General features: G+C 52.4%; 1 protein-coding gene across 2 annotated transcripts in view; it reads left to right on the top strand.

Annotated features, from left to right (window-relative positions):
• Nucleotides 1-4,242: 4,242 nt before the first annotated feature.
• The window catches only part of TBKBP1 (TBK1 binding protein 1), a 57,802-nt gene continuing 47,492 nt past the window's right edge, over nucleotides 4,243-14,552 (top strand). Inside the window, exon 1 of one of the 2 annotated variants that reach the window (XM_050934819.1) lies at nucleotides 4,243-4,306. The gene's annotated coding sequence lies outside the window, so the exon portion shown is untranslated. Of the gene's footprint in view, nucleotides 4,307-5,811; nucleotides 5,890-14,552 lie in introns of those variants that run through there. The other variant, XM_050934818.1, reaches the window with a different exon arrangement.

The following is a 14,552-nucleotide window of genomic DNA, read 5'->3' as shown; positions in this document are numbered from 1 at the left end:
GTGTCAGTGAGAGTAACATGAAAGGAACTTCTTTGGCCAATCCGCTGGCTCCATCAATCCAACTGTTTCAAAAAAGAAAGCACTCGGGGGCCAGATTCTTAAAGTTATTTAGGGTCCTTTGATTTCAGTGAGAGATGGGTACCCAATACCTTTAAGAATCTGGCTCTAAATCTCATTAGCATTAAGCTTCACCAACGAGGCGAGAATGCCTGATGAGTGGTGAAACCGTGGCAAGTTCAAAACTGATCAAAGGAAACACTTTTTAAAAAAACGTGTGATTTGACTACGGAACTCCCGGCCTCATTCTGTTGTCAGGCCGAAAAAATTAGCCAGATGAAAAGAGGGGTTGGATGTAGTGGGGACAAAGGACCTAACTCGTTTCAAATGGAGCTTGATAATGTTTATGAATGGGAGTATTAGGAGTTGTCTGTGTTAGCATGGGACTCCATGACCCAGGAGTCCCTTCCAATTCCTGTGGATAACAAGGATGACCCGAGCTGTTCTAGTTAATAGTAAAACAGGGTTCTGGGAGGGACGGTCAACCTTATGTTTCAGGGGTTTAGCCAATCTCTATTAGGGTATGTCTACACTGCACACATAAAGGCGGGGTCTGACTCAGGTTTGAGCCCAATCCCCACTTCCATCTATACATGAGTCAGCAACACTCGGGACCTGGGTCCTAGGACCCTGCCAGGGGGGTGGGTCAGAGCCCGCTGTGACTTGGGCCCAACACTTGTCATTTTGCAGCATGGACATGCTAGTATGGCTGTGAGACCTGGGTCCAGTGATTGGAAGGCCAGGCTTATAATGCCGTTTGGCCACTCAAGCGCCGGGTTGGAAACACCTCGTCCACAAAACTGCCCTTTAATATCTCTGTCTCTGTGCATTTCTGAGACCATCAGCCTGGTATACAGTGTGGAATCTTCTCAATGGAACATTCATAAGATTTTAACCCACTTACAAAAGCAAGGTTAAGTTTCATATTTCAGTCCTAGAGCTTCCAAATGTGAGGTCCCTTAATGCTGGTTCTGGGGCTGGACTCAGGTTTCCAAGCATCTCGCTCTTTTCCCCTCCTGAACTAATTCTTGCAAGGACGTCAATTACCAGCTGACTCCAGACGCTGAATTCAGATGCCGCGACACCTGCCTTCCCTCCCAACATGCATAGGCAGAGGCCAGCCTGAGTCTTTTTTCTTTGCATCAAAATTAACTTCAAACCTGATAGAAGGCCTCAATTTGCACTTCAAAGCGTTCTGCAGCAATCAGCGAGCATGAACAAAGCCTGAAATTATTCCTCTTGTTTTTTTTCCATAGCCCTATCTGCGTTAGAGGATCGAGGTTGGGTTTTCTTGTTAAGTCCCAAACGCAAAGGCATATTTACAAGCCCGGCTTGTGCATTTTAATTCTGCTTTAGTGAAACTCTGTTTCCCTAGAATCAGGGCTACTGATCTATCTATGGACTATCACCCAATATCCCTCTGTCTGTCATCACCATCGCTATTCAATATCTGTCTGTCTCTGCAATGCACATGACTATAATCACTGAGCCACCTGACAGGTTGTGAAAGAGTTAAGCACCAACTAAAATGGAAATGGATGCATTTTGCTGCTAAAGTTTATTAACATAAACACCCACTCATATCCACCCCAACCTGAATGAACACACACACACACACACCTGCAGAGTGCCTTATCCTACTAACCTTTACTCACCTGAGTAATCGTCCTTCTTGTCTGCTCTCAAAGGTAAGGACTGGGCAAGCGATGATTTGCAGAATCAGGCCCCCAGAGCGTAAGCTTTTCTGGGGCAGTTACTTGGTCGCATTGTCAGTGCTCAGCTGCTAATAAATGAAAAAGTGTCAGGCTAGTTTCATCTTAACTGTACGGAGATGAAACATTAAAACCCAGTTCACAGTATGCAGTGGCAGGGCAAATTATGCTGCTTGCACCGGTGAAGTAGGGGGCTCTCTTCGAAAGAAAATATAATTGACTGGAGTGGGTTACTATGACAATGTCAAAGCACTTTCCCAAGAGCTAGGCTTTAGGAAGTCTATTGACTAGCAGAAATACCTTAGGATCTTTTATTCCCATAGCACTGTGTGCACTATACGCAGGGATCACATCCCCCGCTCCTGAAAAGCAGCCACCTCTGGGGCAGAACGTGGAAGCTATGTCACTGCTTCCAGCAATGCTGTGCCACTGTTTGGAGCAGGAAATGAAGAGGAGCATAACCAAGTGAAATGGCCGAAGGGGTGGATTGGAATGGAATTACCCAAGGAGGGGTTTGGCCTGAACACCAGGGGATGGCAGTATTGTCTAGTGGATAGCACATTAGATGGGGACTCAGGAGACCTGGATTCCTTTCCCAGCTCTGTCAGTGGCTTGCTGTGTGACCATGGGTAAGTGGTGTCTCCCCTTGTGCCTCAGTTTCCCCATCTGTAAAATACTGACCTGCTTTGGAAAGGGCTTTGAGCTCTAGGGATAAAAATAAGAGCTAGGTATTACTATTATTAGCAAAAAGTGCCTTAGTAGGATTTATTTTATTGCGCAGCACAAGACCCCACCATCCCTCTTAACACTGCTGGAACATTGGTTAAACTCTTACATGGAGAGAAGACTGTCACCTATTGAATGACCATCCCTGCTTCCTAGGGCCCCACCCAAGTATCGAGGTAGCAGTCCCTGTGGGAGCTGGAAGGGTCAGAGCACGCAGCAATCTGCCACTGAGACAAGATCTCTTTCAGATATCAATGAATTTCTCCTTTGTGGATGTGCAGAGACAATTCATTCAAGAAACGAAAAATATGACTGAGACAAAAGTCTCTGAGTAGCTGACTTTAATGTCCATACTTCTGTTGGCTACACTAGCACAGAATCAGGCACTAAAGGACTACCCAGGATCTCCTGAGTACGTGGCCCAGGTGTGCCACTGACTGGCCAAGTCACATCACTCTGTCTCAATTTCCCTATCTGTAAAAGGGAGACAAGAGCCCACAGAGATGAGATATGCTGAAGAGTCATGCGTTATATGCATTCATCTAGGGTATTTACATAGAAACACAATTTTGTTTTCACATCAACCACACATTTTTAGTGGTTTTCCCATTCTCCCTACTCCAGAAAAGGTAGGAAGAAAGGCTTTCCGGTGAAGGCAACAACCTCTGAGATGTAGGTTCAATTCCTGCCTCGGTCATAAACATCCTATGGGTCATGGTCAAGATTTTGAAAAGTCTTTTGATTTTGGAAGGGCAACTGAGCCTCCTTAAAGCAGCCTGGTTTTCAATGCACCGAGCCTCTGCTCTCTGGACACCTTGGTTTGGGGCACCCTAAATCCCCAGGTCAGTTTCAAAACTCTTGACGGTAAATCTCTCTGGATTTCAGTGCCCCATCTGCGAAATGGGGTTCATGAGGCTTCCTTTCTCCCACCCTTTGGTCTGGTTTGTCCATTTTAGACTATAAGGCCCAGATCTTGAAAGTTACTTAGGCTCCAACTTTCCACTGAAGGACAAAAACAACGAGGAGTCTAACAGATTTATTTGCCACCGGACTCCTCGTTTTTGTGGATACAGACTAACACGGCTACCCCTCTGATCATTGACGGACAATGTCTCTTACTGGCCATGTGTGTGTCCCCACAACTGGACACCTCAACTGGGGCCTCTGGGTGTGACCTCATAAAAACAACAACCATCCCCAAACCATCAACTCTACAGACCCCTTGACTCAGACAATGATGCCTTTGTTAAAAGGATATATTCTGTCCCTGCATCAACACCCGTAACACACACTACTATATGGAAACCCACAGTGACAGCTTCACCAGAGAAAGGATAACAGCTATTAATAAGGCCCTTGTGCAACTAACTGAAAAAAAAATGTAATTCCATAATAGAAGCCTCTAAATAGAGAGATATTTAAAGAATAATATGTTCTCACTGGGAAAAAAATCCCACGCCCCACTGCATGTATTTAATGGGGTTAGGTGGTATTTTTTTTTAATTTCTCCCACTGTTATTCTATTTAAAATGTCTCAATTTTATTTTGATCTCTCATACACAATACGGAAGTAATCTACTCCTACGGCTTTCTTGAGAAGACTTGAGAAGGAATAAATCAGTTTGCAGGAGCTCGCGAACAAAACACTTCCCATCGTGTCAATCAGGGCTGCATGACTGGCGAACTGGGAGGCGTACTGACCGCAACGGAGCGCATGGGCGTTTTAGATGCTAGCATGAAATACGTCCTTTGGAGGAAGTGCCACCTACAGTCCGCCTCATGGAGCCCCCTTGCCCATGATGGGCGCACAGGTAAAGCTATCATGCCATCCTCGGCTCCAGTGAGGTTGGCTGAAGGGGGAGTGTTGAGAGTAGGTTGTCGAGTCAGGCATGCACAGGAGTTACGGACTCCCGCTGGAAGGTTGGCATAGTAGTTACAGGGCGGCCCTGGGCCCTGGTCAAAGGTTGGTGGGTTGGGGATAGGATTCAGTTCTCCATCTCTGCTTCGCTCCATGCACAGAGTGTGTGTTTTATCCATGGGGGGAGAGACGTACTCAATTTTTTCCCTTGGGTATGGAGAATCTCATTTCAAGCAAACATCCACTAAACCAAAAAAATTCTCAGGCCAAGCTTAGCCTGGAAACGATCAGCGTGGAAAACATCTCCCGTGGGTGCTTCAAACGTCCCGGAATTACTTAGACACTTTTCACAATCCCACCCGTTATGGACCGAGGACGTGCAGGTTCATCTCAGCACAACCCTAAGGGCAAAGGCCGAGCTCCAAAGGGAATGAACTGAATTTGATTCATGTGTAAAATTTCCAGCACTGGGGGGGGAACTACACAAAGGTCTTGAAACTGCAGCTCATCTGCTCCATAAACTAAACGAATCAATTGTAGCCACAGGCAGAGGTACTGTTTACACAGGACTTCCCATCTCTAAGCGATTTGCAAACATCCCCTCCTGAGGGCTCCCTGCAGCTTTGTGAAGAAGGGGAAATTTCACAGACTGGGAAAATTCACAGGCCTAGGATTTTCCAAAGTGACTAGTGAGCCTTGGGGCTGGCTTGAGACTTCTTAAAGAGGCCTGGTTTTCAGCAGGGACATGCCAGCGCTCCAGGCCTCTGAAAATTAGGTGCCAGAGGGGAGGGTCTCAGATCTGGGCCCCCAAAATGAGGCAGGGGCTGTGGGAGCAGGGGGTGGGAAACGGGGGCTAACTCAGCTCGCTCCAGCCGGCCGAGATCAGCCGCCTCCTGCCGGTTAGCCAGGAGGAGCCAGACACCAGACAAATAAATGAGGAGGAGATTGAAAATGACGCTCCTGTCTGGGAAGTTGGTTGAGCAGCAGAGGCAGCGGCCAGCTGGTTCTGGGGGGAGAGGAGAGGCGTGGGGAGGGTTATTTCCCCAGCTCCTCCTCTTCCCTTAAAAACCCACCGCAGCATTTTAAGGGTGGGGGGAGATAAGGGACAGGATCCGAGCCTCTTGGAAAGGACCAGGGCGGGTCTGGGACTCTGTCCCTCTCGCCCTGTGTCTGGTTCGTTTATTGGCTCCCCGGGCAGGAGCTGGCGTGGCGCCGGCGAGCGGGGAGCCTGCGGCCGAGCGGTCCCGGGCCGGGGATGCGCTGGGCAGGGATCCAGCCTGCCCGGCCCGGCTCGGCTCGGCTCGGCCCGGCTGCGGGCCACGTGGTGCGGCTGGCGGGGGCTATTCCGAGCGGAGGAAAGGGGCGGCAGGAAAAGGGAAGCGGCGGAGCCGGAGCTGAGCAATTCCCGGGGAGGAGAGAGAGAGCGAGCGAGCGGGTGGGGGGCCAAGGAGCCGCCCCCCCGGCGCTGCTCAGGGGTGCGGTGGGGTGGGGAAATCCGGCCGTGCCGAGGATGGAGCCCGCCTGGCAGCGGCTGCGGTGAGTCGGTTCTGCCTCGCTCGCCGCGTCCGGCCGGGGGCCTGCGGCCGGGGGGGGTCGGGCCGGGGGGGAGGCCCACGGGGAGGGGGGTGTTGTCTCCTCTGGGCGGGGGGGGGGTAAAGGTCCGAGAAACACGCGCTGTACCGGACCCCGGGCTCTGCGCCCCCCATCCTGCCCCTCCCCCGCCCCCCCCTGCACCCCGGCCCCTGCCTGCCCGGCCCCCCTGCACCCCGACCCTTCCCCGGCCCCCCTGCACCCCGACCCCGCCCTCCCCGGCCCCTCCCTGCCCCAGCTCCGCTACACTCCAGTCACTCCCTGCCCCCCGACCCTCCCCCAGTCTCCCTGCACCCTGGACCCTTCCTGCGCGGCCCCCCTGCACCCTGACCCTCCCCTGGCCCTACTGCACCCCGACCCCTCCCTCCCCAGCCTCCGAGTCCAACCATCTCCCCTCCCTGCCCAGCCCCCCCAGCCCGACCCTGCCTGCCTGGCCCCCCCATCCCAATCCTCTGGCTCCATTGCACCTCGACCCCTCCCTACCCAGCCCCCCCAACACGACCCTCCCTGGCCCCACTGCATCCCTGTCCCTCCCTGCCTGGATCCCCAGTCTGATCCTCTCCCAGCCCCCCTGCACCCTTCCCCAGTTCCCTGACCCCACTGCATCCCTGTCCCTCCCTGCCTGGACCCCCAGTCTGACCCTCTCCCAGCCCCCCTGCACCCTTCCCCAGTTCCCTGACCCCACTGCATCCCTGTCCCTCCCTGCCTGGACCCCCCGTCTGACCCTCTCCCAGCCCCCCTGCACCCTTCCCCAGTTCCCTGACCCCACTGCATCCCTGGTCCCTCCCTGCCCGGAACCCCAGCCCGACCCTTCCCTGGCCCCATTGCATCCCTGTTCCCTCCCAGCCCCCTATGTCCGGGAGTCCTCCACACCCCAATCTCCCCTAGTTCCCAGACTCCATTGCATACTGACGACCCCCCACCCCTCCCTTCAGTCCTGGACTATTGCATCTGTGATGCCCCATCCCTCTGGCATCTGTAACTCCTACCACCATCCAATTTCATAGTGATCCCATTGCATGTCTCATCCCTGCCCTCATCCCCCAGCCTCTGCATCTGTGACCCCCCATTCTGATCCCGCTGGCCAACTGCTCTATAGCATCCTAGCACCCTGCATCCGTGATCCCCCCCATCCTAACACCTTGCATCCATGACACCTCCTCCATCCTATCCATGACCCCCCCATCCTAACACCCTGCATCCATGACTCCCCTCCATCCTATCCATGACCCCCCCATCCTAACACCCTGCATCCATGACTCCCCTCCATCCTATCCATGACCCCCCCACCCTAACACCCTGCATCCATGACACCTCCTCCATCCTATCCATTGTATCCGTGACCCCCCCATCCTAACAACCTGCATCCATGATACCCCCTCCATCCTATCATCGCATCCATGACCCCCCATCCTAACACCCTGCATCCATGATACCCCCTCCATCCTATCCATTGCATCCGTGACCCCCCCATCCTAACACCCTGCATCTGTGACACCCCCCCAACCTCTGCTGAGCTATTGCGTGCTGACCCCTGCCTATGTGACTCCCACACCCCTAACTCCCTGACCCCATTGCATCTGTCCCCCCATTGCTTACTGACACCCTAAATCTGTGACCCCTCTAACCCGACTCCCATCCCGTTGTGTCTGTGATCTTCCCCCATCCTGATCCCAGGGCACCACTGGGCCCTTCATATTCTGACCTCCTGCATCCTAAGACCTGTGACCCATTGCATCTGTGACCCTTCCATCCTAACTAGCGGGCCCCCAATGTGTCTATGACGCTCTCCAATCCTGATTCCCCCCCCCCACAATCACATTGTTGTCCCCCCATCCCTGCCTCTGTGACCCCCCCCCCCATGCATTCTGACCACTCTCTGCATCTGTAACTAATGCAGCTGCACATGCACACACACCCCCCGCACACCAGGACCCATTCACTTGACCCTTCCCCCTGAGTACAGCAAGCATCACCCCCCCATCCTGCTCCCATTGTATATGTTCACTCCAGTCCCCACACACTAGTGGGATCATCTAGACAGACCCTTCCCCTCCCACCCACATCAGCTCTGCTTTGGGCTCAGGGGCCAGACATCTGGAAGCAAATGCAACATCTGGCTGCTTGGGATGACTCTGGATGGGGTGAGAGGGAGGGGTCAGGAGTCTGTGCTTGCAGGCTGATCTCTATGAAGGCTCACAGCAGGGCTTGAGCAGGGAGCCGGGGCTTTGTCAGCCAGGTAACGGTAGTTTATTATTTGCAAGCATCTTCCCGGCTGGCTGGAGTGAATGCAGGGATGCCCGACTGGCTCCCAGGCCTGCTCTGGTGCCTTCCATTTGGGAAGTTGAATGTTTGCATTGTGGTTAGCAGAGCAGAGAGGAAGGGGTTAATGGTTCCGCCACCTGCTTTCACACAGGCTTGTTCTCACAACATCACTGTTGCCTGCACAGTCAGACTCGCACCTTGCACGGGATGTGGGTCACAGGCCCGTGCGCATGCTCAGGGCCACAATGTTGCACGTTCACACTCAGTGTTACGCACCCTGATGCACGCGACTCTCCCACACTCAAGCTCACAGCCTTCCACACTGGCATGCTCAACACTGCTCTGATGCGTGTGACAAAGCAGACACTCAGGGCCACAACGTTGCACATTCACACACAGTTACACACCCTGATGCATGCTACTTTCCCACATGCAAGCTCACAGCCTTCCACACCCTCACCGCTACCCTGATGCGCGTGACAAAGTGCATGCTTGGGCTCACGCACGCACATTCGTACAGCTAGTCACACACACACTGGTGCACTCTTTGCACACAGACGCGCTCTCTCTCGCTCATCCATACCAGCTGGCAAACTTCTCTCCCACATTGCACACACTGGTGCGATTTCACTCGCACGCTTGATGCTCACGGCTGCACGCCCATGCGCAGAGGGGCTGGAACTAGGGGGGCCGTCGCACCCCTGGGCATGAAGTGGTTTCTGTCGTATCCAGAGTTTTCAATTTGGTTCAGTGGCTCTCAGCCTCCCTTGCCCCCCCGTACAAAGGGTTCCAGCACCCCTGCCCATGCGCGCCATCTCTGCTGCCTTCCCTGATACCTGAAGCGATCTCTGTTGCGCGGTGAGTTACTGCTGCTTCAGTCACAAAGTGAAAGAGAAAGCAGCCAAGGGAGATAAAAAGCAATTAAGGGAGGAATCTTTGCCATCACCACTGAGTAACCAAGAAGCTAAGGGCAGGAGAGAGATTCAGATCTGCACCGCCGCAGCTGTCCTTTTGTAGGGGCTGGGGGAGGTACGCTGTTATAGGGGGTAACTCTTGAATCATCTTCCCCTGGTGTTTAAACTACAGGGCCTGGGAAGCTGTTATTATCCAGGATGGTCCCATTGTGACCTGGTGGCTGTCAAATGTTGGTATCGGTGCCAACACTTAGTGGGAGACAGCTGGGTGTAGGCAGCGAAGCCAGGTGCCGAGGAGGGTCCTTGGTCCCTCTAGCCCCTGAGCGATCTGCAAACCAGAGCTGTGTTTGGTGCTGCTTGAAATGTACCAACCAGCTGTCATGCTGCATAGCTGAGGCCATGTCTCCCCTTGGGACAGGAGGGACTCCCACTGCTTCCTATAGGATTGATCCTCTCCTGTAGGAGAGAACTGTAGACCGTGGAGATGGGCAGGGTACGATAAACTAGTGAGAATCAAGCTGCCCTTGGGGAATTGTGGCCAAGGAGTCTGGCCCCTGCTTGGTGTTTGGGATTGCGTGTTTGTGCTGGAAATTGATCCTACTGGTTACTTGCCTACCTGCTTTTGAGGCTCAGGTGCGCCGTGATTCTGAAGCTGGGGAATGTTTGGCTTCTTGTTCGCTCATGTGAAAAAAAACAAAACGTTTCTAGGCCTTATGGTTGCAAAGTTCATCACCCAGATGTAACTGACGCAATCATGCTTGTCAGTGGCACCAGGTCAGGTATTTCGGAGGGATTCAAGTTCCTGTCCCTTCCCCCCACAGAGTCTGCAGACAGCCTGAAACCATAACACGGGAGAGGCGAACTGCCTTGTTCATATCAGGTGGTGGTTAAGTCTGAAACCCAATGATATCGCAATCAGTGTCAGCTATTAAACTTTTGTTGACTATTTAATTGCCAATTAGTATACCTACTACAGTTTATCACAGTTTGCCACCCACACCTTTCCAGGTGCCAAAAACATCACCTGTCCCCTCCCCAGCTTCTAAAATCCACAGCTGCAGCCATGCCAAGATCTCCTGCAAGGCAGTGATGCATTTTAACTGCAAAGTTCTGCAGCAGACCGACGATTAAAAACGTAGAGGCCATGTAAAATAAATGGCATGAAATAACTGGGGAAGCTGTAGTGTTTACATTATTTGCTTTCCTGTTGGATTCAGTGAATGTCTCGATGTTTCGATTTATCCAACGCTGCTGCAGACTCTCTGGTCAGTCATACAGGGCTGCTGGAGAAGGTAGGGGATTGCTGGAGAGGGCACAAGCCCCACTGACGCTCAGCACACATGCGGTGCATTGTTGAGTGTGTTTCATTATCCACGTTGTACGGAGGGGGAAACTGAGGCACGGAACGGCAAAGTGATCACACAGTGAGTCCTTGGCAGAGTGGGGACTAGGAACCAGCAGTCCTGCTCTAACTCAAATCCCTTTCCAGATTCAGGAATGGAACCCAGGAGTCCTGCTTCCCAGTCCATTCTGTTGTAACGACTCAAACCAATTGCCTGCTTAGCAGCAGGAATAGAACCCAGGAGTCCTGTTCACTGGGCGATGCTGCCTTTGCTTGTCTCAGTCTCACATATAAGGGTTTCCTGTTCAGCTTGGGTTAGGACAACTGCATGTTCTAATGCCAGCCTCTCCTAGGTCTGTCGTGTCCAGGCCTGTGGGGTAAGCTCAGGCCTCTTAAGGAATTAACCTGCGAGCAAAACAAATGTGCCACCTCAGGTTGGGCGCAAGCCAGAACAAATAACTGAAAAATGAAGGACTCCAAAGGGTGAGTGAACCGTTCTGAAGGGTGCCCGGTGTCTCCTAGCGATTTCTTGCAGACCGTTGAGTCATCACCCACTGCTGCCTGCGCTGGCAGAAAGTCAGGCCAGCATGTGGCCCGGGTGGCACAGAGGGGAGATTTAGATCTGGAAATGTGGATGGAGGGAGCGGGAAGAATCTGGTGTTGGAGGAAGTGTGGGATAGTGGTCAGAGGAGAGAGGTGAGACTTGGGGCTCCTGGTTTCTCGTGCTAGCTCAGGAGATTGGGAGTCTCTTCCTGGCTTTGACACACATTCTCTTTGTGACTAAGAGCCACGTTTCAGGTGGCCGGTGATTTCTGAGCGTTTCCAATTTTTAGGGAGCCCAACTTGAGATGCCGTAAGGGGCCTTGGCTTTCAAAGGAGCCTAACCCCTACAGATCCATTGACTAGAGCAACCGTCACTCAGCGCCCCCCAAAAGGGTGGAGGTGCTGGGGATCTGTGGCCACTCTTGGACAAGCTAGGCTTTAACCCTCCTGTGCCTCAGTTTCCCCATCTGGAAAACAGCTCGAACAACCCCTCCAGCCCCCAAGACCTCGTGGCAGTGGTCTCAGGATGAATTCCTCTTTCCAGGGTCCGGTATAAATGCCAGGGTTTATTACTAACTCCCTTAGTCGCCTGCTCCCCTAACAGACTATGTGTTGTGCTGGCTTTATGGCCTCTCTGTAAATACAGCATCTGAACAGACAAGTATTATGGGAGCGTGTAAAGGTCATGTAGTGCCCCGAGGTTGCCTTCTCTTTTAGCCTTCCTCGGCCCCGTGGATGTAATGTAATGGCTTTTTCTATAACCCCAGCGCCTGCTCTGTGACCGGCTATTCCAGCCTGGCTTGGCTTGCGCCGTCCTTCCCTGCAATGACCTGCCGTTCCCAGCGATGCCCTTTGGCCCTCTTATCGGTGCTGGGCCAGTGCCAGCTGGGCGCAGGGCGGGCTATGAGAGGCGGTGGTGGTGCAGTCATAATATTTTAATAGCTGTGCAGCTTGAAATGGAACCCGGGATTATGAAAAGCTCAATTAGCGTCAATTGTGGATGGAGGGATTTTGAGTCAAAAGGGCTTGAAATCAATCTAATGGGCTTGTTTCCAACCCCCCCCCCCTTTTTTTTTAAATGTCATTCGGTCTGTTGCAAGGCAGTTGGCTCTGATTCTGTATTGTTTGTATTACAGTAGTGCATACGGGCCTCGACAGTGAGGGCTAGGTCTTACAGAGACAGCGTGGTGCAGTGGTTAGAACACAGAACTGGGACTTGATAGCCCTGGGTCCTGTTCCCACATCTGCCGCTCACCTGGAGCAAGCCACTTTCCCTCTCGTGCTGGTGGCGTTAATGCTTTGTATGACCCCTCGTGCTCTGTTCAGGTTGTTGGCAAGCCTGATGTTCTCCTCTGGACATGGACAGCGCCTGGCACAATAGGGCTTGCTTGGGACCTCTCTCGTTAATAACACAGCATGAGAGACAGTCCCTGCCCCAGAAAGCTCGCAATCTAAATAGGCAAAGGGCGGGGCATCAAAGTGGTTTAACGAAGAGAACTGAATGTCTGAATTTCACATGCCAGGTCAGGTCCCCTGCCTCTGCCTGCCCAGAGTGCTTGCATGGATGCAAAGTGCAGCGCACTGCAGGTAGCTGACCCGGTGTGCCATGGGCCGCCATACCATGCAGTGCCCTTTGGCCTGTTTTCACAATGCGTTGTGGGGTAGAAATGAGTCGTGCAGGGATGCCTGGAAGCAAGGAGTCAAGTTCCCATCGTGCAGTTTTCTCTATCCCATAATGCCATCCGTATCCCATAGACGTCTGAGGCTCATTCCACAGCTCTTAGCGCTGCAGGAGGGATTCTTTCCCAGGGACATATGGGACAACTTGTCTGTCCTTTCTGGGCGCGTGGGGAAAATGGTGAGCAGGCATTGGGGGACGGGCAGTACTTGGGTGGTGCTAGCTCAGCATTTCTTGAACATGGCTACTGTGGCTGCATGCGGCCACCCCCACCAGGGGCTTTTCTTGCAGCCACAGCCACCTGGGCAGTGAGTGGGGGAGAGAAGAGGGGAAAGCACTGGCCCCTCCCCTGCCCCCTTCTGGAGCCACAAATATCAGGGCAGGTAAGGCAGCCAGTGAGTTCCCCACCTCCCTGGGTGGGGTGAGGCTCTGGCTTCAGGCTTCAGTCCTGGAGTGGCAGGCAGCAGGCTCTGGTCTTGGGGCTTTGGGCTCTGGCCCTGGACCCAGGCTGCGGATGCCGGGCCTTGGCTCACCACCCCCCCGTATCATCCCTGGCCCCCACTGCCTTCGTGGCCCCCCTGTGTCTGCCCATCCAGGGCTTAATTTTGCTATGAAAATTGATCTTAGTATATTTGTTAATATCACTTTTCACAGCCTCCCAGTAAGTCTGCTGTGTAAAGTGATATTAACAAATATTACTTTTCATAACAGCAGACTTACTAGCTAGCACGTTTTTTGTTGTTTTTTTTAAAGCAACCGAAAAGCAAAAGAAACCACCACAACAACAGAGGACAAGAATGTGCAAAACACCTTATTTGTGTTTCTATCCTGTTTAGGTCCAGTAAAGAATAGAAACAACTGTACATTATTTTTATCATTGAGCCTGCAAAAAAAAAACCCAACCCTCTATGTAAATAAATGATAATGATTTGGACTTGTATATGTGCATATTTATCTGTTTTCCATAAAGTTAATTAAGTATTTTAGGAAAAATCGTCAGAGTGGCCCTAAGCAAGAGTGGATGGCCGCGCTCTGAGGTCACTGAAAAATTTGTCGAGAGAACCCCTGCGCTAGCTGGCATTCACACTGCAGAGTCTGGGGCAGCTGCTGAGGGCTCTCTCCCTTTGGACTGGCCCAACTCCAGTTACCAGCAGCGGGCATTTGAGCGAAGGGTTAGTGTGCGAATGGGACTTGAGTTATAACTTCTCTGTTAACTTGGCAGTGAAAGCAAGTCCTCTGCCTTTCCCCTGAGTTCTAGGGGAGTGAAGTGGGGTGGCATCTGGGGGTTTGTGAGGCTGGGTCTGGGAATTTGTAGGATTTTTTTCCCCTACGTTGGTTCATAGTGTGTTTTCTGTGGTTGGTTGGAGTTGTTCGTTTGCCCTCTGGGCTGGGTTTGCCGTTGTGATGATGTCATGCTCTTTGTAGGCGTTATTTAATTGAATGCATTTAAGTGCTAATTAGCGAAGAGAGTGGCACTGTAGCCGTCCTCTGGCACAAGCAACAGAAAGATCTTTGGGAAAAAGCTGTTTGAAGGGGGCCTTAAAGCCCCTCCCAAGAGCGGGTTCGGCGCTAGGCACTGTACATACGCATGGTACAAAGCCAGGTCTGCTCTAACAAGTGAAGCAGATAAAGATTGGGAGGGAATGTGTGACTCCCCTGAAGTCGCATTGTGCAGCTGGGGCTAGAAGAACGTACTTTTCCTGACTCCTAGCCCACCCTGCTCTAATAACCCCGCCTGTCAGGCTGCATAGACATCTACTCAGAGTTATTCTCCCCCATTTTACAGAGGGGGAAACTGAGGCATGGAGGGTCTAAGTGACTTGCCAAAGGTCATGCAGGAAGGCTGTGGCAGAGCTGTGAGTTGATC

This window comes from Gopherus flavomarginatus, chromosome 25 (genome assembly GCF_025201925.1).
Source record: "Gopherus flavomarginatus isolate rGopFla2 chromosome 25, rGopFla2.mat.asm, whole genome shotgun sequence".
NCBI lineage: Eukaryota > Metazoa > Chordata > Testudines > Testudinidae > Gopherus > Gopherus flavomarginatus.
This window is presented reverse-complemented; position numbering and strand designations above follow the sequence as displayed.